The sequence below is a fragment of the Melopsittacus undulatus genome, chromosome 1 (assembly GCF_012275295.1).
Source record: "Melopsittacus undulatus isolate bMelUnd1 chromosome 1, bMelUnd1.mat.Z, whole genome shotgun sequence".
NCBI lineage: Eukaryota > Metazoa > Chordata > Aves > Psittaciformes > Psittaculidae > Melopsittacus > Melopsittacus undulatus.
In genome coordinates this window covers 142,618,936-142,645,168 of record NC_047527.1, presented here as the reverse complement: position 1 = coordinate 142,645,168, position 26,233 = coordinate 142,618,936, and positions in this window count along the sequence as shown.

Below are 26,233 nucleotides of genomic sequence, written 5' to 3'. Positions count from 1 at the left end.
ACTCTGTGTGAAGAAGGGATGGGTAACCGTATGAGGGCAAATACCGTTTCATGAAACCATAAGTGACTGAGAGAGGAAAGGAAGAGAAGATTAAAGGGAATATATTGGAAATATCAAAACTGCAAAGTCTGAGCTCTTTTAGGCTCAACTGAACTGGTTGAGCTACCTGGGAAAAGGCTGGCTTTGGTTTTGTTTTCCTTGACAAACTGAATGACCTGTGATCAAGTGCTCTCAGAGTCACATTTAGGATCTGGACATTGCCCTTGCCTTGGCTGCCAGTGTGCTGTCAGCACTGGAGTTTGGTAGGGCTGTGCTTCACGATTCCCCCTTTATTTTACCTTACCGCCTGATGTAATGCATAGCACTTTCTAAATTACTTGTGCCGGTTTAGTCAGCTCCTGCCCATTTTGATTTATAATAGCACATTTCTAAGTAACGATCCCTTGCTCCTGAGTGTTTCAGGAGACTGAATGCTCCAGAGGTGACTGTGTGTTGGCACAGCACTGATGTTCCTGGGTGTTCAGGTGTTAGTGCTACAGCAGTTACTGTATGTTTAGGTTTCAGTATAGAGTCCGTTTCTGGATTAAGAATATTGGAGCAAAGGGCACAATCCCCTCTGAGCAAGGACACCACAAAGCCTCTTCCACGTGCCTCCCTCACCTAGCCATGCTCTCCCTGTTTGTCAGTACTGGCACATGTGCCTACCTGAAGCCCTCCTCCATCCCATCCCCATCCCTGGATCTGGTGGTGGCAGTTCTGTACTCGGTGGTGTCTCCAGCAGTGAACCCCCTCATCTACAGCATGAGGAACCAGGAGCTCAAGGATGCTCTGAGGAAGCCGGTGACTGGATGTGTTTCAGCATCCATACACTGCCTGCTTTCCTCTGCAAAGGGCTCTCAGTGTAGACCATGACAGGCCATATCTGTCTTCCCTGCTTTATATATGTCTTTCTGTTTCAGCTGGTGATGTTCTTGTCTTCATGTAAATGTCAGTTTTCATCCCCTCCTACCTCAGTATCTACGCACCTTCCGTGACACACAGACTGTGTCCTTGGGGGTCTCTCACTGTATTTCAGGGAAACAAATGATCCTGCGGCAGTTTCTTTGTGATATGGCTCTCTGGGATGGCTGCTCTGTTCCTGGAGCAGGAAGAGCTCTTGAGGAGCCAAGGGCCAGAGCTATTGTGCTGGAGTGGGGAGATGTGATGACATGGGGAGGCTGCAGACCTCTCAGGGTGTCCTGGCTAGGAGAGCAGGGGACACCAATTTACACATCATACATGTTAGTATAAATGCTTTTCAGCCCGGTGGGCCCATGACACCTCAGGCTGTAGAAACAGGGGGGAGTCACCCCAAAGGGATGGGTTGCTGCTTGGGTCAGGCTGGGTATCTCTCAGAGGGTGTTGAGCAACTCTATTGGGTGTCACTGCTGGCTCTTGGTGCTTTTTTCCCTTTTTGGTTTTGTATCTCTCTGCTTGTAGTTTCCATTATTTGAATAGCACTAACACTAATATTACAGTGTATTTGATTGCAGTTCCTGACCTGTTCTCATCTCCACCCAAGGGATTTACATTGTTCCCATTCTCCTCCCCGTACCACCCACACGCTGAGCAAGTGGCTGCTGGTGCTGAGTTCCCAGCTGGGTTTCCACACTGACCCTCTCCTGGCCCTCTTGCTGTGGCAGCAGGGGCTGGATGTTTGCACTCTTGGAGATGGGCTTTTTGTATGGGCACACAGCTGGCAGCAGCGTTCTTTGGCTCAGGAAGCGCAGCTCCCCTCTGGGGCAGTGCTTGCCATAGAGCAGGGGAGGCCCAGCAACAGCTCCTGTCCTGGCACTGCTGCTGTGGGACCACAGGGGCTTCTGCAGACATTGCCGCACTCAGGATTCTGCAAAGCCCACCAACTCCTTCCCACCTTCCACAATGCCCAGTGGGCTTCTGGGCTGTGCCTGCACCTACCAGTACCTGTCCCCACGGCTGGAATGGCTAGAGTGCCTGTTGCTGAGGTGGCAGTAGCTGTGGTGCTCATTGCTGGGGTTGGAGTAGAAGCAGTGCCTGTTGCTTTGCCATGAGATCCAGGGACCTTTTCTCCTTGAGGGCACTGGATAGTGCTGAGCAGGGCTCGGTGGCCATGGGACAGGCCCAGCACGCTGTGGTGATTTTGCCTCACCAGCATTGCCAGGATGGTGCTTTTTTCAGCTAATGGAGTAGTTTTCCTGTATTTTGCACTTGTTCAGGGGTGAAGTTCCACAGCATTGCAGGGACCACTGGCCTAGGTACTTGCCCATACTATCCCACACACCCTGCCACTCGTAACTGCACAGCCTCGGGGAAGATGTTTTGGGGGTATGCTCACATAGATGTTTAACATTAAGCAGGATCTGAACCATACATAGCACCATGCTGGCTCCCAGCAAAGGGGCAGGTTGGTTTCATGGTTATCCAAAGGACATTTAAAATCACTGCAATTCTCAAATGCTACCGTAAATAGCCTGGTGGGGAGGTGGAAGATGTGGGGGGATGTCTCCCCATAGGTTGGTCCTCCAGGTGAAAAAGCAAGAGGTACAATTATTAATAGTTCCCACAACGTGGATTCCAAAGTACAGAGGGGATGGCAATGCTGAGAACACAGACCAGATTAACAATTTCTAGTACAAAGATGTCAGCCCTATTCTGAACATCAAGACAAAACCACAACTGTTTAAACCATGAGATTTATTATCAGTATAAATAACTATAATGTTATAAATAACAATGTATTTATAAATAAAGCTATAAAGAACACACAAATTTATTAAGAAAGCCATGAATATTAATTTATTAATAAAGATATAAATAACATAAAATATATTAACACAGCTATAAATAAAATACAAATTCATGAGGAAAGCTATAAATAACAAATTTATTAATGAAGCTATAAAACATACAAATTAATAAAGTTACAAATAACATAAATTTATTAATAAAGCTATGAATATCATACATATTAATGAAGATATAACATACAAATTTATGAATAAAGCTATAAATAATATACAAATGCATGAAGCTATAAATAACAAATTTATTAATAAAGATATAAATAACATACAAATTTACAACAGCTATAACATTTATGAATAAAGCTATAAAATACAAATTCATGCAGATATAAAATACATTTATTAATACAGCTATAAATAACAAATTTATGAACAAAGCTATAAATAACAAATTTATTAATAAAGCAATAAATAACATACAAATTTATGAAGAAAGGTATAAATAACATATTTATTAATAAAGCAATAAATAACATGCAAATTTATGAACAAAGCTATAAATAACAAATTTATTCATAAAGCAATAAACATACAAATTTATGAAGAAAGGTATAAATAACATAAATTTATAAATAAAACTAGAAATAACATACAAATTTATGAAGAAACCTATAAATAACATACAAATTTATGAATAAAGCATTAAATAACATACAAATTTATTAAGAAAGCTATAAACATAAATTAATGCAATTGTAAATAACAAACAAATCTATGAAGAAAGCTATAAATAACAATTTATTAATGAATCTATAAATAACATACAAATTTATGACTATAACATGTAAATTTATTAATGAAACAACATGCAAATGTATGACTAAAGCTACAAATACCATAAATTTATAAATAAAGCAATAAATAACATACAACTCTATGAAGAAAGCTATAAATAACAAATTTATTAATGAAGCTATAAATAACATACAGATTTATGCAGAAAGCTATAACATACAAATTTATGAAGAAAGCTATAAATAACAAATTTATAAATAAAGCAATAAAAAAGACACATTTATGAAGAAAGGCATAAATAACATACATTTATTAATAAAACTATCAATAACATACAAATTTATGAAGAAAGCTATAAATAGCATAAATTTATTAATAAAGCAATAAATAACATGCAAGTTTATGAACAAAGCTATAAATAACAAATTAAGAAAGACATAAATAACATACAAATTTATGAAGGTATAACATAAATTTATTAATAAAACTATAAATAACACACAAATTTATGAAGAAAGCTATAACAAACAAATCTATGAAGAAAAATAACATAAATTTATTAATGAATCTATAAATAACATACAAATTTACCACTATAACATTATACATTATAGTATAACATATATATTTTATATTATTTATATATAAATATATAATTATATGTTTTATAATTATGATTATATGTATATTATTATTATAAATATATATATATTATATTATTATATAATAATAATGGTCCTGCTCGATGCTCAGAGGAAGGCAAAAAACCCCCCAGGACCAGTGCCAATGTGTCCGGGGGGAAAATTCCTTCCTGACCCCAAGGTGGCGATCGGCTGTTCCCTGAGCATGTGAGCAAGACCTGCTCCCGGGCCACAGGCTGCGCACACCTACCAGGAGATCCCCGACTCCTGTTCTCCCTCAACCTGGAGCTACCTGTGAGGCTTACAAGGTTGGCCAAAGATCCCCGGCCTGGTCAACCTTTGCGGAAAAACCCTTCCTACAGCTGGGAGGGTGCTGCTTCTCATTCTTCTGCCCCTCTTCTCATCCTTCTGTCCCTGTTCTCATGAGGAAAGATATGAGTAATATATAAGTTTATAAATAGAGCTATAAATAACATACAAATTTATGAAGAAAGCTATAAATAATATACATTTCTGAAATAAAGCTATAAATAACATATACATTTATAAATAAAGCTATATATAGCATACCTACTTACAAATAAAGCTATAAATAACATAGAAATTCATGAAGAAAGCTATAAATAACATTTCTGAAATAAAGCTATAAATAACATATAAATTTATAAATAAAGCTATATATAGCATACCTACTTATAAATAAAGTTATAAAAAAACATAAATTTATAAATAAAGCTATAAATAACATACAAATTTATGAAGAGAGCTATGAACAATATACAAATTTATGAAGAAAGCTATAAATAACACATAAATTGATGAATAAGGCTGTAAATAACGTCCAAGTCAAGCAACACAACAGAAGAGGTGTGACGCTGAACCCAGTCCCCGGCTGTGTGCCGAGCGCTGCTGCCGGACTCGCAGGATGAAACCAGTCGGCAGCTTCTCCACGTGTTCACACGCTCCTCACTCCGCTGTCTTGCTCCAGAAGCAGCCCCGCTTGCAGGCTCCACCTTCCGGCTCCTGGGGATCTAGGAAGCAAACAACACCGAGGAACGATCACGCCTTGCCTATGGCTCGCCTGGCAGCACGCACAGCATCTCTGCTGCCACCAGGGACAGTCAAATCTGCCCAGAGGGGGCCTGCGACTTGAAAAGCTGAGGGTGTTTTTCTCCTGTGTTCCAGCACACGTATCAGCAGCCTGGTGTGAAATTTATTTAGTGAGCTGAGCCAGAAAGGTTGCACTCATGCACTCGCTTCGGCAGCGTGCTGAGTTTTTCCCCTCTTACTTCAACAGTCAGTGTTCCCTTTGTGGCACTGTCACCCTCCAGCAAACATATCCACAGCCTGCATCCCAGTCTTGTGTACTGTGACATGCAGGCGTCTGACACAACTCCCACAGCTTCAGATTTTATTGAATGGTAGAATTTATTGACTGGTAGAATTTATTCCCTTGTCCACCTTGGGAGTCCTCAGCGCCAGCTTACCTAGAGAAGCGTGTCGCTAAGTACGCTAAGAGCTGCTACGAGTGTAATAGTTGAAGGCCCAGTGAGCTACTGCAGACAGTAACTCAGCTCTTGTGATCTCCCCTTCCTTCAAGAGTTTCAGAGCAGCTGTCTTGGCCACCTCTAAAAAATGCAGGATCTCTTACTAGGGACTTACCCTGCCGTGAGCTGCATCCTCTCTTCCTGCACCAAGGTTTTGCAGGGGACCGTGGCCATTCTGCAGGTTTGCTTGCAGAGTCTCGCGCCGTTTCAGCAGCAGCAGCGCTTTCTATGGCCGCCCGGATGGAGCTTTCAAACAGCTCTCCATCCCAGCTGTCTGCAGGCTCCGGTGTCACTACATCAGCGCCACGTGATGCATACATGTTGTTGAAAAACTGGAACACCTCTTCATAACTTAGTTCCGGCAACTTCTCCTCATCCTCAGATGCATGATGTGTCGCATCAGAGGGCAGGTGTTCAGCTGCAGAAGGTGGCTGCACTTCAGGACTCTGCGAGAAAAAAAATACAGGGAATTTCTAGATCAAAACCTCACAACCATTTTCAGTCAGGGCTGATGGACTTTACTGCCCCTGTGGACTGTGCAAGTGGTGACTGACAATCAGTACATCAGCAGGGCAGGATGTTCAATGCTGTAGCTGGCTGCATCCCTCAGCAGGACCTTGGGGAAGTGTCTGCCCCAGAGCACACACAAGGGAAGCTGATTATTGGCCAGTGCTCAGGGAGATCCACAGGCAAAACACTGTCTTCTGTACCACCGACACAGCCCCTGCCACCCTGCTCCAGGAGAAACCGTTTGGGCTACACTAAGGCTCGGAAATCTCAAGCCCTTTTGATCCGTCCTGTACACTACTCATGTTGTCCTGCTCAGAGGCAGCCAGGCACTGATCTGGCACCACTGGTTTACACCCCTGCTTGTCTTTGGGCTGCTTGCACGCAGGGGACCTTCCACCAGTCTCTGCCCAGACGCACCAGCAGCTTTTGACTGGCAGTTCCCTGGCTGTGGCTGCATAATCCAAGCAACCGCTAAGCAGGAAGTGGTTAACTGGGAAGTTACCAGGCCACCTATTGGTTAAGTAACCAGTCCTTCTCTTCTGACTCCATGGACTTGCTTCTCCAAGGAAGACCCTTTTGCGGTGTATTGCTATTACCTTTCAATCTAGCCATACCAGCAACCCCTGATGACTCCTCTGGGACCACGTGCTATCCCAGACACTGATCTCAGCCTTCTGACATCAGAACTGATGTGATTGTGACTTCCCATCCCTCACACTGATCCTCATGTGCTGGAGGGAAAAGCAGCTCCCAACGGAAGTGAGAGCAAAAGATGCACTGTGTGAATAATAAATACCAGGTTATTCATGGCACGACTGGCTGTTGGCTATTCCTAACCTTACAGCAATGTTACCCTGGCCATAACCTGCCCAGCTCAGGGAAGCTTATGTTAAAACACAAAAACATGCAAAAAGACAAAAGGTTGGTATCTGCAAGACAAGAAACTGGATGATCAGGCTTGCACAGGTCAACCCTTTTTCAACACACACCAGCAGAGCTTCCTTTGCTTATCCCCTGTGAGGAAAAGAAGTATCTCCGTGCTGCTGGAATGTGGAATGAAGCCCTGTCAGTTTTACTGAGGTTCTTTAGCTATTTGATAAGCCAGGCCACCCAATGAGGTGCAATTTCCACCAGAATTCTAGAAAGCATTGACAGGAAGCACTGGAGCTCTCCTAGATAGGATATCTCTGAGCTGGGGCCAACTCCAAAAGTCAGTTCGGTTCTTCTCATTCGTCCCATTAAACTAAGGACTGCCACAAGCTGTCTGGGACACAGAAGTGGAGCTGATTCCCAGTATCATAGCATTAAAGAATCCCATTTTGTGCAGGCAAGGACTTTCTTCAAAGACAAGTGAAGACTCATGAACTAAAGCAAATTACAGTGAAGTCAAACATAACGCTTTTACAGGAAAAAGCACTCTGCCGATGAGGACACCCACTATGCCGCTGCCCTGAAACCCTACCTGCATTACAGCACTGCCCCTTTCATGTGTCAGAGCAGTGCTTTAAAATGGACATTGGCAAACCACGTTACTCTCCCTTTCTGAAGCAGATCCAGTCCCAACCTTCTCTCCTTCCTGCTGCAAGCCCAGCACCCTGTGCTCCATGCATGGGGTCTCCTCCCTTCCCCCTGCTCTCTGTGCGCTGCGCTCACCTGCACAAAGCCGGAGTCGGTGGATGCTGCAGCTGCAGCACTGGCGCTGACAGTCAGGGGCCCTCTCTGGGCAGGGGGTGAACACTGCGGAGTGGCTGCAAAATTCAAACACAGGGATCAGACTGCCAGAACTGGTGCCCAGTGGGCACAGTTCTGTTGCTGACTTGCATTAAACACTGCAGTAACCACTCGGGAAGCTAACTCCCTGAAATGTTATTATGACCTCTCCCCTGACTATAGGAACTTCATATTCACTCTATCTTCATATCACCTTTTTGATTCGGCTGCTTGACTGCCTCAACACAACATACCACGGAAAGGGGATTCACACAGGAAGGGCCTGCATGTTCACACACACACACACTGGAATGAAAATGCAATCTTATTCCAAAAAGCAGCTCTGTAGATGAAGCAGTTTCTGCAGGGCTCAGGTTTTGGTGACACGCACAGAGAGCTGACAAGGAAAGGCACTACTGGCAGGACAGACAATCTTTAGAATTTGCAGTTGTTCGGGTGAGAGAGAAATCCTTGATGAAATCAAATCTAGGCCAGTGTTCACAGTAATTAAATGGTACAAGGATGACTTGAGACGGGCACGTGATCAGATCCGTTTCTTTGCAATGCCTGACACCTGTGTGGGATTTCTCACAAGACAGTTGCTGTGATAACCAAAATGGATTTTAATACCTATACCTATTGCCCTTTTTCACATGAAATCCATGAACTTCTGTCCATTTTAGAGCAACAAACACAAGAGCTAAACAAGACGGAGCGAGCTAGTGGACATCATTCCACAGCGGCACGAGACACGTGTCTGTCTCCTGTTACTTCAAAAGCTCATTCTGAGCAACCTTAGGATGAAATCTGGACACCTTTCAGAAGAACGCTCGGTGACCTGCAAACATATTACACTTCTGGATAGTGCCAAAAATCTAAATGATACCTGGGCTTCACTACCTGAAGCCAGAAGAAACGAGCAGCTAAAGCACATTCTATCACCCACCGGCTGTTAGCAAGTAACAGACGGGGAACACACATCTCACTGGAAGCACACACGTCAGATACACACACAGCGACAGAGCACTGGGCAAAAACATTTCATGCATCACTTTTCAGTAACTCCTCGAGCAGCAAGTGAGGAACTTTTGCCATACGTGTTGGATCCGGGGCTCGCAAGCACTGCCCTGGAGACGCGCAGCTGCCAGGCTCTGGAAGGGAAGCACCAGCTGGAGCCCATCGCTGAAGCTGCAGAAGGGAGAACACGGTCTGGAGAGTGTATGTGACCTGTGTGGAAGACCTGTGGAGGACAGGAAAGGGAGCCCCCTGGCCTGGGAAAGCCAGGGAAGCCCCGTGCCCTGGCAGTGACCCAACAGAACCCTGCCATGGTCTGGAAGGCACCGGCTGCTGGGAAGCCGTTGCCTGGAAAGCAGGGGGGTCCTGGCATGAGGCCGCTCTGTTGGAGGGATGAAAGAAGCTGTCTGGATAACAAGGTTGAGCAGCCTCTCCTGCAGTCACCAGTCCTGCAAAACAAAGGGAAACAAGGATTAAGGGAAGGAGTTTTCACTAGCCCTGAAAGGCAGGATGAGGAGCCAAGGCTCCACAACGTTCCCTGGGAAGGCCACCTTTGCTCCAATATTCTTAATCCAGAAACGGACTCTATACTGAAACCTAAACATACAGTAACTGCTGTAGCACTAACACCTGAACACTCAGGAACATCAGTGCTGTGCCAAGACACAGTCACCTCTGGAGCATTCAGTCTCCTGAAACACTCAGGAGCAAGGGATCGCTACTTAGAAATGTGCTATTATAAATCAAAATGGGCAGGAGCTGACTAAACCGGAACAAGTAATTTAGAAAGTGCTGCGCATTACATCAGGCGGTAAGGCAAAATAAAGGGGGAATCGTGAAGCACAGCCCTACCAAACTCCAGTGCTGACAGCACACTGGCAGCCAAGGCAAGGGCAATGTCCAGATCCTAAATGTGACTCTGAGAGCACTTGATCACAGGTCATTCAGTTAGTCAAGGAAAACAAAACCAAAGCCAGCCTTTTCCCAGGTAGCTCAACCAGTTCAGTTGAGCCTAAAAGAGCTCAGACTTTGCAGTTTTGATATTTCCAATATATTCCCTTTAATCTTCTCTTCCTTTCCTCTCTCAGTCAATTATGGTTTCATGAAACGGTATTTGCCCTCATACGGTTACCCATCCCTTCTTCACACAGAGTTAACGACAGCTTACGGAGCAACCCTTCAAGGAAAAGTAACGTTCATCTGGTAGGGCTGTGCCAGCTCCACAGAGACAGGGTGAGGGTGTCCTTACTGCAGACCCCGACAGAGGCTGTCTTGCAGCCCAGGGGCAGCCTGAACCCCACGCGAACCTCACTCCCCGTGCCCGCTGGCAGCACATCTCCCTGCATGAACAGCAACGGCTTTCCCGCAGCGGCGGAGCCGAGCGGCCGCCAGCAAGGTCAGGCAACCCTGCTCCCTGCGGGGGTGCCGATCTACAAAGCCCACAGCACCCAGTGCTTCTCGGCCCGCAGCCCGCGGCCACCCCAGCTCACCGGGCCTGGCAGCTTCGCCGAGCGTCGAGGGCGGGCGCTGGGAGCGCTGGGGCGGGCGGCTGGGCAGCTCCAGGCCGGCCGCCAGCTTCGCCCTGTTGGCCTTCGTCAGGCGCTTGAGGCGCACGAGGAGCTCGGGGCGGTCGCGGCGGAAATGGGGGCTGTGGAAGTGGAGCAGGGGCCCGGCGGAGCTGCCGCCATCGGCCCCCGACGGGTCCTGCAAGGGCCCCGGCCCCAGCTTGCGGAACCCGTACAGGTTCAGCTGCCGGATGAAGCTGCCGAAGGTCCTGGTCTTGAAGACCTCGGCGCCCAGCACCGCCCCCTCGCCGGCCGGCCCCGCGCCCAGCAGCTCTCGCTCGAAGAGCCGCTGGTCGATGAGCAGCCCCTCGCCACGGGCATCCCAGCGCACGGAGCCGCAGCGCGGGCTGTTCGCCAGCTGCCAGAGCTTGGCCGGGAAGTGGTTGGGGTTGACAGCGCCGGGCAGCCGCTGGCCCTCCATGCCGCTCCCGCCAACGGACGCACCGGCCGCTCGCCTTCCACCGGCCGCCGGGCAACGCCCGCACCCATCGGCTCGCGCTGGGGCAGCGACACCGGCCCGCGCGCCGCCCGACACGGGACCGGCTTCAGCCCGCGCTGCCCGCCGGGCCCGGCCCCGACACCCTTTAGCCACCTAAACCTGCACCTGTGTGCGACCACACAGGGCAGCGCTGTCAGACACCCTATAAACCAGGTCCCTATGTGTGAATATCCAGACCCTGTTCCTAAGCCTCGTGTCTTAGGACAGAAACAAAGAGCGGGACATGTTCTACACAGAGAGCCCTCTGGAAGGTGCCACCAACATGGATATCCTCACTGACTTAACTCACATAAAGCTCCATCTCTAAAGCCTCACTGGACACCGCTATTCTGTGACCGAGCCACCAGCTCCCTGAGTATGAATGTCCAGACCCTCGTGCGAAGCCATTTGGGTGTCTCTCCCCCCCACCCCCTTTTTTCGTTTTGTTTTCTTTTTTTCCTTTTTTTTTTCCTCCCTAGGTTTTTGTCCCCCAGTTTTTTGTCCCACTCTTTTTAACCCCACGGTTATTTTATCCCCACATTTTCCCCCTTCCAGTTCCCCTCCTGCTCCCATTTTCACACCACCACACACTATTTTTAGCTATTTTTTCCCCACAGGTTTCTCTCCATTTTTTTTTTTACTTTTGCTGGAGTTTTTTCCATGGTGTTTTTTGTTCCACACTTTTTCCCCCACTTCCTCACACGCACACACATTTTCCTCCCTTCCCTTTCTCTCTCCCACTGTTTCCCCCAGCTTGGTAGGTTTTTATCCCAAGGTTTCCCACATGCACACTTCCCTTCCCACTTGTTTCCCCACCCACATTTTCCCTTCTGCTTGGTGCGGTTTTCCCCCCAGTCTTCCCCCACCACTTTTTTTCCCCATCCCACACACCCCCCTTTTTTCCCCCCATTGTCTGGTTGAGTTTTCCCCACAAGGATGGGTTTTTTGACACCCATCCTTCCTTTTTTTTCCTTGTACCCGGGTTTCATTTGGTTTTTGGGGGAGGTTGTTTTTATTGATGGTTTTGAGTGAGATTTTTTTTGCTCCCCCCCTTTTTCTTTTCTATGTGGGTTTTTCTCCCCACGTTGCTGTGGGGCTTTGGGTGCAGTTTTTGTGTGGTTGGGTTTGGTTCTTTATGTTTTCTTTTTTTCCTGGATTTTTTTCCACCTTTTTTTATTCCACATGTTTTAACCTCCCCGAGTTCCCCCCCCCCCCCCCCCCCCCGCATTCCCCCCTCCATTACCACTTTTTTCTCTCCTCCGGTTGATGGGGGGTTTCTCTTTTTCCAGTTTCTCCCCCGGCCTATGTCTCCTCCCCACCACACTTCCCCCCCCCCCCCCCCCCCCCCAGCTTTTCCTCCCCGACGGGGTGGTGTTTTTTGGTTGTTTGCTTGTTTATTTTCCAATCAAGGATTTTTTGGGTTTTGTTTTTTCATTAATCCTTTTTTTCCCAATTTTTAAATTAAAATTATTTATATTTTGCTGGATTTTATCCATGTTTTTTATCAATGCATTTTATCCACTTCCCCCCAACTCCCCTTGCACTTTTTTCCCCCTTCTGGTTGGTGGGGTTTTTCCACACTGTCCGTTTGTGTGTCGTCGTCGTCGTCCCCACTTTTCTCCCCCGTCCCTTCTTCCCCCCAAATCTCCCCCTCCCCATCTTTTTTTTCCTCACTGGTTGGTTGATTTCTTCCCCACGGTGTTGGGGTTGTTTTGCACACCCCCGCCCATCCTTTTTATTTTGGCTGGGATTTTGCTCCAAGTTGGTGTGGAATTTTGGGTGGAGTCTCTGTTGGTTTGGGGTTTTGGGGGACTTTTTTCCCCTTTTTTTTCTTCTTTTTCTGGTTTCTTTTTTCCCGGATTTTTTTCCCACCACATTATTTTGTTCCACATTTTTTGTGTAATTGAGGATCACCTTATGGCCCAGCAGCCTTGCAAAGCATCTCAATCCATTTGGGAGTCTCTTCCCCCCCTCCCCCCCTTTTACTTTTTTTTCCTCCCTAGGTTTTTGTCCCCCAGTTTTTTGTCTCACTCTTTTTAACCCCACGGTTATTTTATCCCCACATTTTCCCCCTTCCAGTTCCCCTCCTGCTCCCATTTTCACACCACCTCACACTTTTTTTAGTTATTTTTTCCCCACAGGTTTCTCTCCATTTTTTCACTTTTGCTGGAGTTTTTTCCATGGTGTTTTTTGTTCCACACTTTTTCCCCCACTTCCTCACACACACACATTTTCCTCCCTCCCCTTTCTCTCTCCCACTGTTTCCCCCAGCTTGGTAGGTTTTTATCCCAAGGTTTCCCACATGCACACTTCCCACTTGTTTCCCCACCCACATTTTCCCTCTTGGTTGGTGCGGTTTTTCCCCCCAGTCTTCCTCCCGCTGTGGGGCTTTGGGTGCAGTTTTGTGTGGTTGGGTTTTTTTCCCATGTTCCTTTTCCTGGATTTTTTTTTCCCACATTTTCTTGTTCCACAGTTTTAAGCCCTCCAGCTTCCCCCCCCCCCCCCCCCCCCCCCCTTTTTTTTTTTCTCTCTACCGGTTCTTTTTTTCCAGTTTCTCCCCCCTCCACACTTCCCCCCCCCCCCGTTTCTTCCCCTACAGTGTGGGTTTTTTTGGTTGTTTTTTTTTTGTTCTTGGGATTTTCCCCCTTCCCCTTCCTTTTGTTTTTGCTGGGTTCCCCCCAGGTTAGTGCTTTTTGTTTGGTTTTGGTTTTCTTGGGGGTAGTGGTGTGGATTTCTGGGATTATTAAGTTTTGGGGTTTTTTCCTGTTTTTTTTTTCCCAAAAAAGATTTTTTGCATTTTGTTTTTTCTTTATTCATTTTCTCCACATTTTTATTAGTTATTTTATTTATATTTTGCTGGTTTTTATCTATGTTTTCTATCAATGCATTTTATCCACTTTTTCTCCCTCTCCCACTTTTTTCCCCCTTCTGCTTGGTGGGGTTTTTCCACACAGCCCGTCCCTGCACTCACTGTTCTCCCCTCTCCCTTCTCCCCCCCAGATCACCCCTTCCCCACCTTTCCCCCCTCCCCGCCGTTCTTTTTCTCCCCACTGGTTGGTTGATCTCTTCCCCACGGTGTTGGGTTTCTCGCCCCCGCCCTTCTATTTTGGCTATGATTTTGCTCTAAGCTGTAGGGTTTTGGGTGGATTTTCTGTTTATTTGTTTGGGTGTGTCCCTCCCCCCCCCTTTTTTTTGCCATTTCTTCTGGGTTCTTTTTTCCAGGACTTTTTTTCACCACGTTTTTTTCGTTCCACATTTTTTAGCCCCCCAGTTTTTTCCCTTCCCCACCCCCCTCTGCCCCCCCCATTTTTATCTCCACTGGTTCGTGGTCTCTCTTTTTTCCCAGTTTCCCTCCCCCCCCCCCCCCCCCCCCCCCCCCCCCCCCCCCCGTTTTCTCCTCTCCTCCGCACTCCGTCCTAGTTTATTAATATTTTACTTATATTTTGCTGGATTTTAGCCATATTTTATTTCACTTTTCACACACACACACACACTTCCGCTCCAACTTGTTTTCCTACCATTTTTTTCCTTCTGGTTGGTGGGTTTTCCTACACCATTTCCCCCATCACCACCACTTTTTTCCCCTGTCCCTTCTTACCCCAAAAAACTTTCCTCCCCCCACCCTTTTTTTCCCCCCACATGGTTGGGGTTCCCTCCCCGGCCCCCCCGTTGTTTTGTTTTGGTTTTTTTTGTGGGGGTGTGCAAGGTTTTGGTATTCAGGTTTGGGGAAAAGGGGAAAAAGAGGTGCTTGTTTTTGCAGGAGGTGGGTTTGCCACCTCCCCCCTCTTTTCTTTTTTGGCTAGCTCTTTCCCCCACAAGCTTTTTTCGGGTTGTTTTTTCCCTTTTTCCGTTTTGTTTTTATTGGGTTTTGGGAGGAGCAGTTTGGGGTTTTTTCCCCCAGGATTTTTTTCCATCCCTGATTTTTCCCACCCTATATTTTTCCCCACTTTCCCCCCCCCCCCCTCCCGTTTCCCTGCACACACACTCACAGGGGGAGTGAACAGGCCCTGGCACCACCTGCCCACAGGGGCAACAGCACCTCTGGACGTTTGTCTCTGCTCAAATGGGCTTCTCCCCTGGCCAGGGCAGAATTCCTTTTCTTCACAGCAGCTCACATGGTGCTGCGGTTTAGTTCTGACCAAAACTGCTCAACGCAGCCATGCAGCTTTTGCTGAACAGCATTTGCACAGCACTCAGGCCTCAACAGTGAATGCTGCAGGGTGTACAGCAGGCTGGCAGGGGACACCCCCAGGCAGGTGACCCAAACTACCTGAACAGGGATCACGCTCAGCAACGACAGAAAATAAAGGGCTTTAGGAGGATTATCCATCTTCTGCTCACAGACCGGCATCAGCCGAACCACAGGAGGTGGCAGTGGTTGCCTCTGCATCACTTGTGTTATTTTCTTCAATTGCTCTTCTCAAACCATTTTTTTCTTCTTAATCTTGACACACACCTCCACACACACACTTTTTCTTGCTTTATTCCTCCATCTGCTATCACAGCAGGCGCGAGTGGAATCGAGGGAGCAGCTGTGTGCTGCTTTGCTGCCCACAGGACAAAGTCACACTCCCTCAGCTGCACGGTGCAGCTCTGAACCTGCTCCTGCTTTGAGCACAGAAACTTCTCCCAGTCTAACCCATCCTATTGAGCAAGGCACAAGCTTCTTGATTCCAAATCTGCCTCATGGAAATAGCTCACAGTTTGCTAACAGCGAGCTCTACAGGGAAAATCCACTCGGTCCGGCCCCCGAACAGCCACAGCCCAGGAGGTGGATTTGTGTGTGAGATTAACACCACAGATAACTCCACCTGGCTTCAATGCCGTGCTGTCCTGTGGGACACACAACAGCACATCGCTTTGTAGCAGTTGTGTCAGTTCACTGAAGTCTCACACAGGCAGAAGAAAAGCGTCAGCTTATCTTAGTCACAGGTAGAGAAATCAAGTGTAACGGGACTGCACCACCGGCTGCTGTGCACACCGAGCAGCGTCCCTCAGGGCAAGGCAAACGCTCCCAAGCCCCTGCACCGCACCTCATGTGCGCTCTGCGGCACACACACGCTCCGGTTTGCAGCGAGCTGCGCTCTTAGCGGGGTTTTTAAGCTCCCCTCACGGTGGTAGCGGCCCCGCGCACCCCGCGCCCTGCGCTCCCTTCGCAATGGCGGCGCGGCTGAGGCAGCCCCGCTGCGCGCGCAGGCGCCAATCACCGTAGGGGGGCAGGTGAAGGGTAAGTGAACCCACCAGGTTTCTGCTGCATCTCAAATTCTGAGGACTGTGACCAGAAGAAGCAGGAGAAGGGTAAGCGGAACCATAGTGTGAGTGTGTGGGATCCCGAGTGTAAGTTTGTGTTTCTGTGTGACTGAGACGTAGCAGAGCTGCGAAGCGAGTGTGGAGTCCCAATCCGCGGGTCGGTGTCTCCGCGAGGAGAGCGGCCGGAGAGGAACGAAGCGTCTATGGTTTTTGGTCCTGTGTGTCCTGTCTGTGTGAGCGGTGGGGCCTGGCTGCCCTCCCGCTGCCCTTCCTGTGTAAACCTGTGTGTCCTGTCTCCGTGAGCAGCTTAGGAAAGGGGGCAGAGGAGTGTCTGGCTGCCCCTCTCGCTGGGTTTTTCTATCCTGGGTATCTTCTTGTGTGTGTACAGTTATTAAGTAGCTCAGAAAGTCTCAGTGTGCCTTGTGGGAGTGTAACTGTATGTGACGTGTGGCATTTTGCATGGATATTGTGGCACTACTCTCGGTGCAGATTCCACTTTTACAGCCACTCAGGGTGCCAGTGGGGCAGATATTGCTCGGGTTTTCTTACGAAACACTGGCAGATAGTAATTATAGTTACCCAATCGGTTATCCTTTGGGACTAGAAATAAAAGATGACTTTGTGGAGAAAGCCACAAAGTCCTGGAGGACTTCCGGGATGTGAGGAAAAAAACCCCAAAACTAAAAAAACCCAAACCCACAAACTGGGAAAGGGTTTGTAAAAAGTATCAAAGAAAATGTTAAGAGGCATGATTGCAAAGGAAATTTTGCTGTAACTGAAACTATGATCTAACAACAAGGGGAGCTGATCTGCAGAACCCAGAGATATTATTGTACTGCCCCCCTTAGGAATAACGTAAAACTTGTGTGTAGGTGCTCTCATATTTTCATAAGTGCATTTGCAGAGCACTGAGGAAGAGAAGCTATTGAGATTTGTAAAAGATTGGCTGAAATGGGAGCCAGTCAAAACAAGGAAATTCTGCAGAAAAGCCCATTGGGTTACATTGTGGCACATTGGAAAGAACTGAGAGGATCTTCTGGGGCCTCTGTAAACAAGAAAACGTTGGTAAAATATTGTATCCAATGCTGATCTTCATATACTTTGGAAGATCGGGAAAAATGGCCTAAAAATGGAACTTTGAATTATGTTACATTGTTATAATCAATGTTGTTTTTGAGGTGGCAAGGAAAATTAAATGAACTAATGTGTGCAGATGTGACAGAGTGTAAAATTAATATACCTCTGCCTGATCCCTTAAATTTGGCTTTGGAAAAGGACAGGAAAAACTGAAAGCTAAAGAGAAGAGATGTTGTTCAGATTGTGATACTGGGGAGAGATGTTTAAAGTTGAAAGGAGGGGAGCTGGAGCAGCTCCTGTGTTTGAGCATGGGATGGGTGCCAGGTTAGGCAAACAGGTGGAAACAGACATGTTGACAGATGGGACTGAAGGGTTGTTGGATAAATGAGGACTGGGAGTAAAGGAGGAAACATGGAAAGTGGATAAAAAAAAAAAAGAAAGTGGTTGCTTTGAAACTGGTGGAGAAGGGATGTTGAGCAGAGGTGGGGGAGTAGGCTCTTCTATGGAACCAAATCGGTGTGTGTGCTATGGGGAGTCTGGACCCTGGAAGTAAGACTGCCCTGGAGGCAGGCTGCGGTGAATGAATTAGAACTAGAATGACAGGATACTAATAAAAAGCTGAAGAGAGTTTATCCCCTCGTTGGGAAGGACCATTTCTTGTTCTTTTAACTACAGAAACAGCGATAAGAACTGCTGAAAAAGGGTGGACACACGCGGCTGGAGTAAAAGGACCCATGAAAGAATGGAAAGTTATAACTGAACCCAGAGACGCCAAGCTGACCCTCAAGAGGACTTGGATAAGTAACTGAGGGAATTCATATTGACTCCTGTAAATTTGATATGGGAAATGCAGATGTAGTTGAAATTATTTTAAGAGCCAAGTGTCCCAATTGTTTGAAATATATTATTACTCGTAGGGGAGACCACGAACAATTTTTGAGGAATCAATTATAGTTCTTTTGCATTCGGTGTGAAATCATCACCTCGTTGGAACAATTGTTGTGGGTCAAATACTATTGCCGCAATAGCGACGGGGAATATACCTTTAAACTACCAGAGAGGGCAAGACTGGAGGGAGTCTGTGCTGCAGCTGAAAAGGTCTGCCGAGGGCTGCAACCCCTGGGGCTGTGACCGCTGAGCACTATGATCCTGACCGGACCTCTTTTGGTGTCAGTTCTGATAGGAACCATATGGGAAAATGCCGTGGCTTCTAAAAACATTCACAACAACTGTAGTGAATGTATTACCACAAGTAGAAGAGGGAGGATAACCTCTAAAACCTTGGTCTATCACACTGTTTATGAATGCAAAGGAACAAAGATAGGCAGTTGCATATATAATCAAACTCAGTATGAATTGTGTCAGAAAAAAAAAACAAACAAAACTAAGAAGGAAGGTTAATTGGAGTAAGCTATAATGAAGTTATAACCACTTTGAGTAGCTCACTGTCAAGTTTAGAGTGGAGGCAGTACTGTAGTAGCCAACCAAAATATATTTGCCCAGGTGGATACCAATGTCACATAAATCCTAATTATGTACCTAGTCAAACAGCTAGGTATCAGTCATCACACCTCTGTGGAAGAAAAGGATGGTCTCGTGTATGTTGGAATACTGCAGGCTGGGGATATGATTATCAGTGTAAGACTCTAGCAAGAATACAAACAAACAGCAGCTGTAAAACCCATGCCTGCAATCCAGTAAATTTAACTCTCATAGATTTGAAAAATTGGGAACAGGAAAAAAAAAAGTAACTAAAATTGGACTTAAAATATATGGAACTGGAGAAGACCCAGGTGTGATTATTAGTATTAAGATCAAAGAAAAATACAAAGAGTCAATACAACATCATTTATTATCATGAAGTGGAAACTGGAGTCCAATATGAAATTCTCACAGTTGCTAAAAATCTCTTTGTAAATCTTGCTGAAAATATAGCTAAAGCATTGAATGTAACTAACTGCTGTGTTTGTGGGGGAACTAACCAGGGAGAGAGATGGCCCTGGGAGGCAATGGAGAGTAATATAAGCAACACTGCAATCTGGAAAAATCTAAAAGGGAACAAATGGACCAGGCCAACAATGGCAGATTGACTTTACGGAACTGCCAAGGAAAGGGGGGTACAGGCATTTGTTGGTACTAACAGACACCTTTTCAGGTTGGCCAGAAGCCTTTCCAACTAGAAGTGCAAAAACCAGGCAGGTAACGAAAATATTGTAACAGGAAATAATACCACAATATGGAGTTCCAGCCATTGTATCTTTAGACAGAGGACCACATTTTACTTCAAATGTGGTACAACAACTTAACAAATAACTAGGTACTGATTGGCGATTTAATACTCCCTACCACCCTCAGTCAAGTGGTCAGGTGGAGAAAATGAACCATCTAATTAAATGACAAATTGTGAAATTGGGACAGGAGGCCAGTTTACCTTGGCCCCAGTCACTTCCATTAGTTCTGCTAAGAATTTGAACTAAACCAAGGACTCAAAGGGTTGAGGCCTTTTGAAATTCTGTATGGAAGACCATATGGGGTCCAACAGGGAATGTCTCTCCAAGTGGGAGAAGAAAAACGTGGCTGGAACTCGAAGCAGAGGACTGGATAGTCCTGTACATAGTATACAACCTGGAGATTATGTGTCTATAAAATCTTTCAGACCCACAGGGGAAGAAGATCTCAAACCAAGGTGGAAGTGGCCGTTCCAAGTATTACTCGCAACTTTCACTACTATCAAAATTAGAGAACAAAGCGTCTGGATTCAAAAAGGCTCCAGAAGCTCCCTGGAAAATCACATCGAGCGGTAATAACAGACCAACTCGCGAAAGATAGAGTGATCCGTGGGTGTTAAGGAACACGGATAGCTCTGTCATAAATAATATAGTAAAAGAATTTACTCACTTTATAGGAAAAGGGGGGATTGATACAGGGGTAACCAATGTACAGGGGGGTAATACAGAGAAATTGTACAAGGGGGTTAAAGAAATTCCTTTGCTTAAACAAAAGTATTGTCTGTCCTAAGTACCTGCCATTGCCATCTTGCCAAGGCATTGATTACTGCTGGAGGGGGAGAAGCAGGTGGTAGTTCTACTGACAGGGGACAAAAGCAGATGATTGGTTCTACTGGTAAGCTGGGGAGCAGCAGACTGCACGCCGACCAAACCCTAAGTCCATGTCTGAAGGTTAAAAAGTGTAAAGTTTAAGAAGAGGAAGAGTCATTTACTTCATCTTGAAGACCCCTACCCACAAGAGGAAGACTCATTTACTTCATCCTGAGATCCCTGCCGATGACCAGAAGGGGCACTGCGCAGGTGCGAAGAACCTTCCAGCTCATTATAATATGAAGCGGGGATAGATAATAAATATGTATAGGCGAATTGAGCAACCTCATGTCTATGTATACCTGAAGAGAATAAATGTAAAGGGAGAACAACCCTGAGGTGTGCATGCTTTGGAGGAGCGATCCCCATGCACCTCAGCGCTGAATAAAAGCATACCTACTTTACAACTTTAACTAGTTGTGGAGTCTATCCGCGCATCAACATAAAGCTTTAAACATTTGTTTTCATCCTGTAGCTCACAAGCAGTGTGCTTTCAGTTAGGCTTACTCTAAGTGAGGATTGGACTTCATGAAGGCTGTCCCCAACCAAAGTTGTTAGTGAGTCTGTATGTGAATGAAAAGTTTCTCCAGGTTAAGGTAAGGCAAAAAAGAAAATCATGCATTTAAAAATAATTTTTCTTTCATTTTTTACTTCCTTGCTTATTTTTTTTTTTGTGTTTTATGAAGGATGTTATTCTCCTATTGGAAAGACACAGGGACACCTTTTACGAGGGCAGGTTGCTCCAAGCCCCATCCAGCCTGGCCTTGAACGCTGCCAGGGATAGGGCAGCCACGGCTTGATCCAGATACATCCCTTTACTTGAGCTGTGAATCCACTGTGCTGTGTGGCACATGCAGTGGTCACCTGTCCAGGATTCCTGCAATTAAAAGAGCTAGAAGTTCTGTCTGCCTCTGCTTGCCTTTCTGTCAGCATGCAGCTCAAGTGCTGATGTTTTGGGGCAAGAAAGGAATTCCCAAGGCCTCATTTGGTATATGCCCGTGTGTATTTGTCTGGATTTATGGATTCAGGGGGAGGTAAAGAAACTATACAGCAATTGTACACAGATTTAGTGAAGATATAAATGACCCAAGGTATACGGCTGTTAGGACCTGGGATTCGATAAAGCTACAAACAGAAGAGAGGGTTACTTGAAAAGGCATTGATTACACTTAGTTGCCTTCCTTGCTATTGTCTTTTGGCCTCTTGGCTTTTTTGATTTCATAGGAAACATTAGAAGTGACTCGTAGGGAAAAACAAATGGGGAAAATTGCATCTTGGTAACCAGATGTAAGTCTCCTCCAAGGGAAAGGCGGAACAAGGTGTGGGCTTCCTGGCATGTGCTTCCTCTAGTGCTATCTAGGTGTGCTCTGGGTCATTTCTGGGGTTGGATGATGCCTGAGCTCCCAGCCTGGCAGGGGAGGGAAGCACAGCAGGCGTCTGAGGAACTTCTTCAGGAGTCCTACTCACAGCCAGAGGGCTAAACCTGGATGCCCCTGGGCCTGCAGACTGAAATAGAAGGGTGAAGGAAATGGTGTATAATTGGTCCCTGTTGAAAACAATGGGATTGTTGCCTTGCAAACCCAAATATTTTGTGAATGAAGCTTCCAGAGACCGCATGTTTTTGAGTGCCTTTAAAGTGAACTCTCCTAGGAGCTGGTAACCAAGCCAGAGCACACAGCATGTTTCTGTTCTCTGCTGAGTATGACCTGTGCACACAAAGAAAGGTATTGGATGGAAACCTGAGTGGGCATTGATGATCCCAGGGGTGCATAGAGCTTAATGATTAAAATGGGATGCTGGAAAGGAAAAGATGCAAAACACAAAATAGTGAGCTCATCTCTTCAGAAAAATCAGAAAAGCCTCTTCCCTCTCCCAGTCATCTTTTGCTCTGTCTGATATAAACTCAATTGAAATCAGAGGCAATGGGTCCTCTATTCTATTTGGCTTTTGGAATAGACCTGGTGAGAGAAAATGTATGCAGAGCATGCTGCTGGAGATGCTGGTTTGCCCTACAGCTAGCTATGGCAGCCATGCTTCCCAGGTCCAGGTGTCTTTTACATGTGGACCAAGCTAACGATTATCACTTTTTAAACAGGAAGTATAGCACTAGCCAATAGGAGTAGTAGCTCAGCATTTGTTGAAGAAATCAATCTAATACTGCATGACCTCTTACGTTCTGTCTTGTGCTATGTATTGGGCACTATCAGTACAGAGGTTTACTGCAGGGCAGTTGAAAACAATCTGGGACAATGGGGAGGGAAAAGCAAATGCAGTGTACTGTGGTCCATTTTTTCCCGTTTGAATGTTCCTGTCACTACCACAGTAGCCTAAGACACCTTTGCTTTGGATACAAAGGCCCCAGCTCTCTTAATTCTTCAGGGACAGCTTGTTTACAGCCTGACTGCACTAAGATCATAGAGGTGTGCTGTTGATGGCTACCAGAAAAGTACCTCTGTGTCTTCATAATGGATGATACTTGGAAAAGCTCCTCATGATGGAGGAGATGAGGCTCTGCTTTCAGGTACGATACAAGTACTTATGAACCAACCTTTAAAAACAGGACTTGTGCTTCCAAAGCATTACCTGCTTTGTATGTTAGAACTGATGTAGAATAATGGCTGCATCAGTCTTGTATTTCCAGTACACCAGATAACAGAAGTGCCTGATGGGCTGAGCAAGGATGTTTTTGTATTATGGTCAATTGAAGTACCTATGGACAAAGAGCTCTGGAGCTACTGCATTTCCCCCATGCTAGAAAATCAGTTGGTTTGCTGCATCACAGTTTTATGGCCAAGCTGTTGTATCAGAGCTGGCAGGTACATGTGGCTGAGACGGTTTGTGGCTTTGTGATGGATTCAGTTATTCTTAAAGCCAGTTGCTTTAGTGAGAAGGAAAACCTCACCTGTATCAGAGGCTGAACTTCTGGTCTAGCATTCCTGTAGCTGTGCACAGCTCAATGATTTTTCATGTATACATATACATATATTGCTCTATTTGAGCCCTGTGTGGAACAGCACCATACACTCTTATCCTTCTGTTTTGGTGTTCAGCAAGGGAATAAAGGTGCCTGTGAGAAATTCGCAGGAGGCCTCATTTACTGGTGTTACAGAATTCAAACCCAAAGGGTCACACCCACAGGAGCTAATTGCCAACTGTGCCCTACCAATGGGAAAGAAATGTTTCCATGGTAACTTTCTAATGAGCCTGCTTGGAAACCTGTCCAAGAAGAACTTTCTTCCAGCGGAGCAGGCATTTGTGAGGTCAAGCAGCTCCGGTGCTGTAGGTATAAGCCCACGTGATATTACTGGTGGTTTTTACACAGCCCAGTTATTGTCAAGGAGAGAGTCTCCAACACAGTGTGAAACAAACCGTACATGAAACCAGGCCAGGGCAGGATTGCACCTCACTTAAGGCATCCTCACCTGAGGTAATCATGTTGGCTTCCTTTATAATCACTGTAGAGACAGATCCTTGTAGGATGTCGTTTATCTGACCTGTTTTAGATACCAGTCTCAGGGGGAGCTGCATCATGCCCTAGAAGTGACATTTGCTTTGTATTGACTATAAAGGGGGCCTGGATGACTCTATCACACTTGTTGATACCCAGCTCTGAAGAGATGCCCCCTTCACTCCCCAGATGCTTTTGCAATCTAGAGGTCTAGAAAATAACCCTTTGAGAAAAAAAGGTAGCATGAGTAATTGTATAGTCTGGAAAAGATGAAATGAGGGACACACATGCAACAGTTTTCGATTACAAGTGATTGAACTGGGCAAAAGGAATGGGGTAAACACTTCTAACAATAAGGATAGCAAGACACTGAGAAATACTGATTATCTGCTTTTTGCTGTGGAAGCATTCCACAAGTTGCTTCAGTTCCCAGCACGCCAGCAGTTCCAGCCTCCTACTTAACACAAAGGTACTTACTGATACACTTCTTTCCTGCTGTCAAGACAGCACATGCTTGGTTTTCCTCCTTTTGTTTCTCAAGGATGTATTTAAAAAACCAAACAACCAAGCCCAAGCAAACATGTTGGGTTTTTTTCTTTTCCTTTTTATTTTTTCCCCTTTCTTATAAAAGGATTTTCTTGAGCAAAATTTTTTGTGGTGCTGTTTTTTTTTTTTTTTGGTGGGGGGGAATTGCCAAAGAGTTTTGGCTGCCCAGAGTACATGGAGTGTCCTAGAATATTTGAAGGAAATAAAATCGGAGCGAGATAGTTAAAATATCAGAGAAGCAATAAAAATGACATACTTAATACCTACAAACCAAGTGCTTCATGGGACATCTGAGGAGATTTCACATGGCTCAAAACAATCAGCAATGGTGCTTTAAAAAAAATAAAGGTTTACTATTTCTCTCTCATTCCCCTAGTTTACCTGTTACAGGAACAGGAATGTCTGGCACTGAGAGAATTTGAAATGTGTCAGTGGATGTGCTTACTGTGTGTATTGCTTCCTTACCCCTTCTCTAATGGTAGAAGTCAGACAGTCAGACCAATGTCTCCTGGGCAGTTCAAGGTGTTTCGAGCCACTGGTACCACTGAAAGCAGTAGCTCTGCCACCCCCCTCCAACTAGCTACGTGTCACTGCATCCTCTTCACCTTCAGCCACTGCAGAAGGTGCTGCGACTGGGCAGAGCACTAGAGCTAGGATCTGACCCTGGATAAAATCAGTGTTGTCTTTTCTCCCAGGGTCAGGAAGAGCTTGGTGTAGGTTTGGGCATAAGTGGAAGAGGAAAAGATAGGACTGCTTCTTTTAGTCACCATGCTAACCTGAAGTGTTGGTGAAAGCAGGAATCCAGTTGTGTGATGCCTGTTGATCAGTAGTTGGCATCTTTTAGTAACTTTGCAAAGGGTCAAGTTTAAATGTCAATCTTCCAATTACAAAGTATAATTTAGGGAGCAAATGGAGCTCTAAGAAGAAAGTGCATTTTCATCTTGCTTTATTCTCATTAGGCATCATCTAGAAACCAAGGACATTTGTCGTGCTTTCAGCGTCTTTGGAGTGTGTTGGGGAGTCTGGATCCGCTGTGGGCCTCATGTCTCTTCTTCCATGCACTCACAGATGAAGTGGTTAGTATTTAGATTCATTGCAGTGACCACCTGCTATTTGCAGATTGACCCATTTGCTAGTGGACTTACTGAAGGGAAATTTAGCAATCGGGATGACAAACATGGATGCTATTACTCTGTTGTGTATGGAACTACTTCAACCTGTAGTTTTTAGCTTTGAAAATACAGCTGTTTTTCTTCTAGGAAGCAGATATAGTTGGAACTGTGAAAATGTCATTTCAGGTTTGGGCATTGTCCTTTATTATTTGTCTGTCTGACCCAGAGTTCAATTGCACAACCTGGTTGCAATGCTATGAGTAACAAATTCCTGCCCATTTCTGCAATGCTTAAGTTTGCTCAGAGGTTAATGTCTCTGACTGCTGGATTGCTGGCTCAAAACATAGTGTAAGTCTGTGAAAGTTTTAGTGTGACATGGTTCTTTTTCCTCATGTGTTTAAACCCTTAATCTCCTTTTTCTACTCAGAAGTGTTCAGAGCCTGAGTCTGAGAGCAGAAGGGGGTGAGAGCAAAATCCAGTCGCGTGTGTTGTGAAATACTCTGCAATTTAACTATGCCATGTGAGACTTCCTGGATGTTATCCTTTCTGGGTACTTTTCCTGCCTCATGAATTTGAAGTTCTCTAAAACTTCACAGCTATTATACATCACTATTAAGAACATCGTGTGGAGCAGAGCTTGACAGTCTGGATCCTCCTTGCAGAGGGAACAAAGTGTGAAG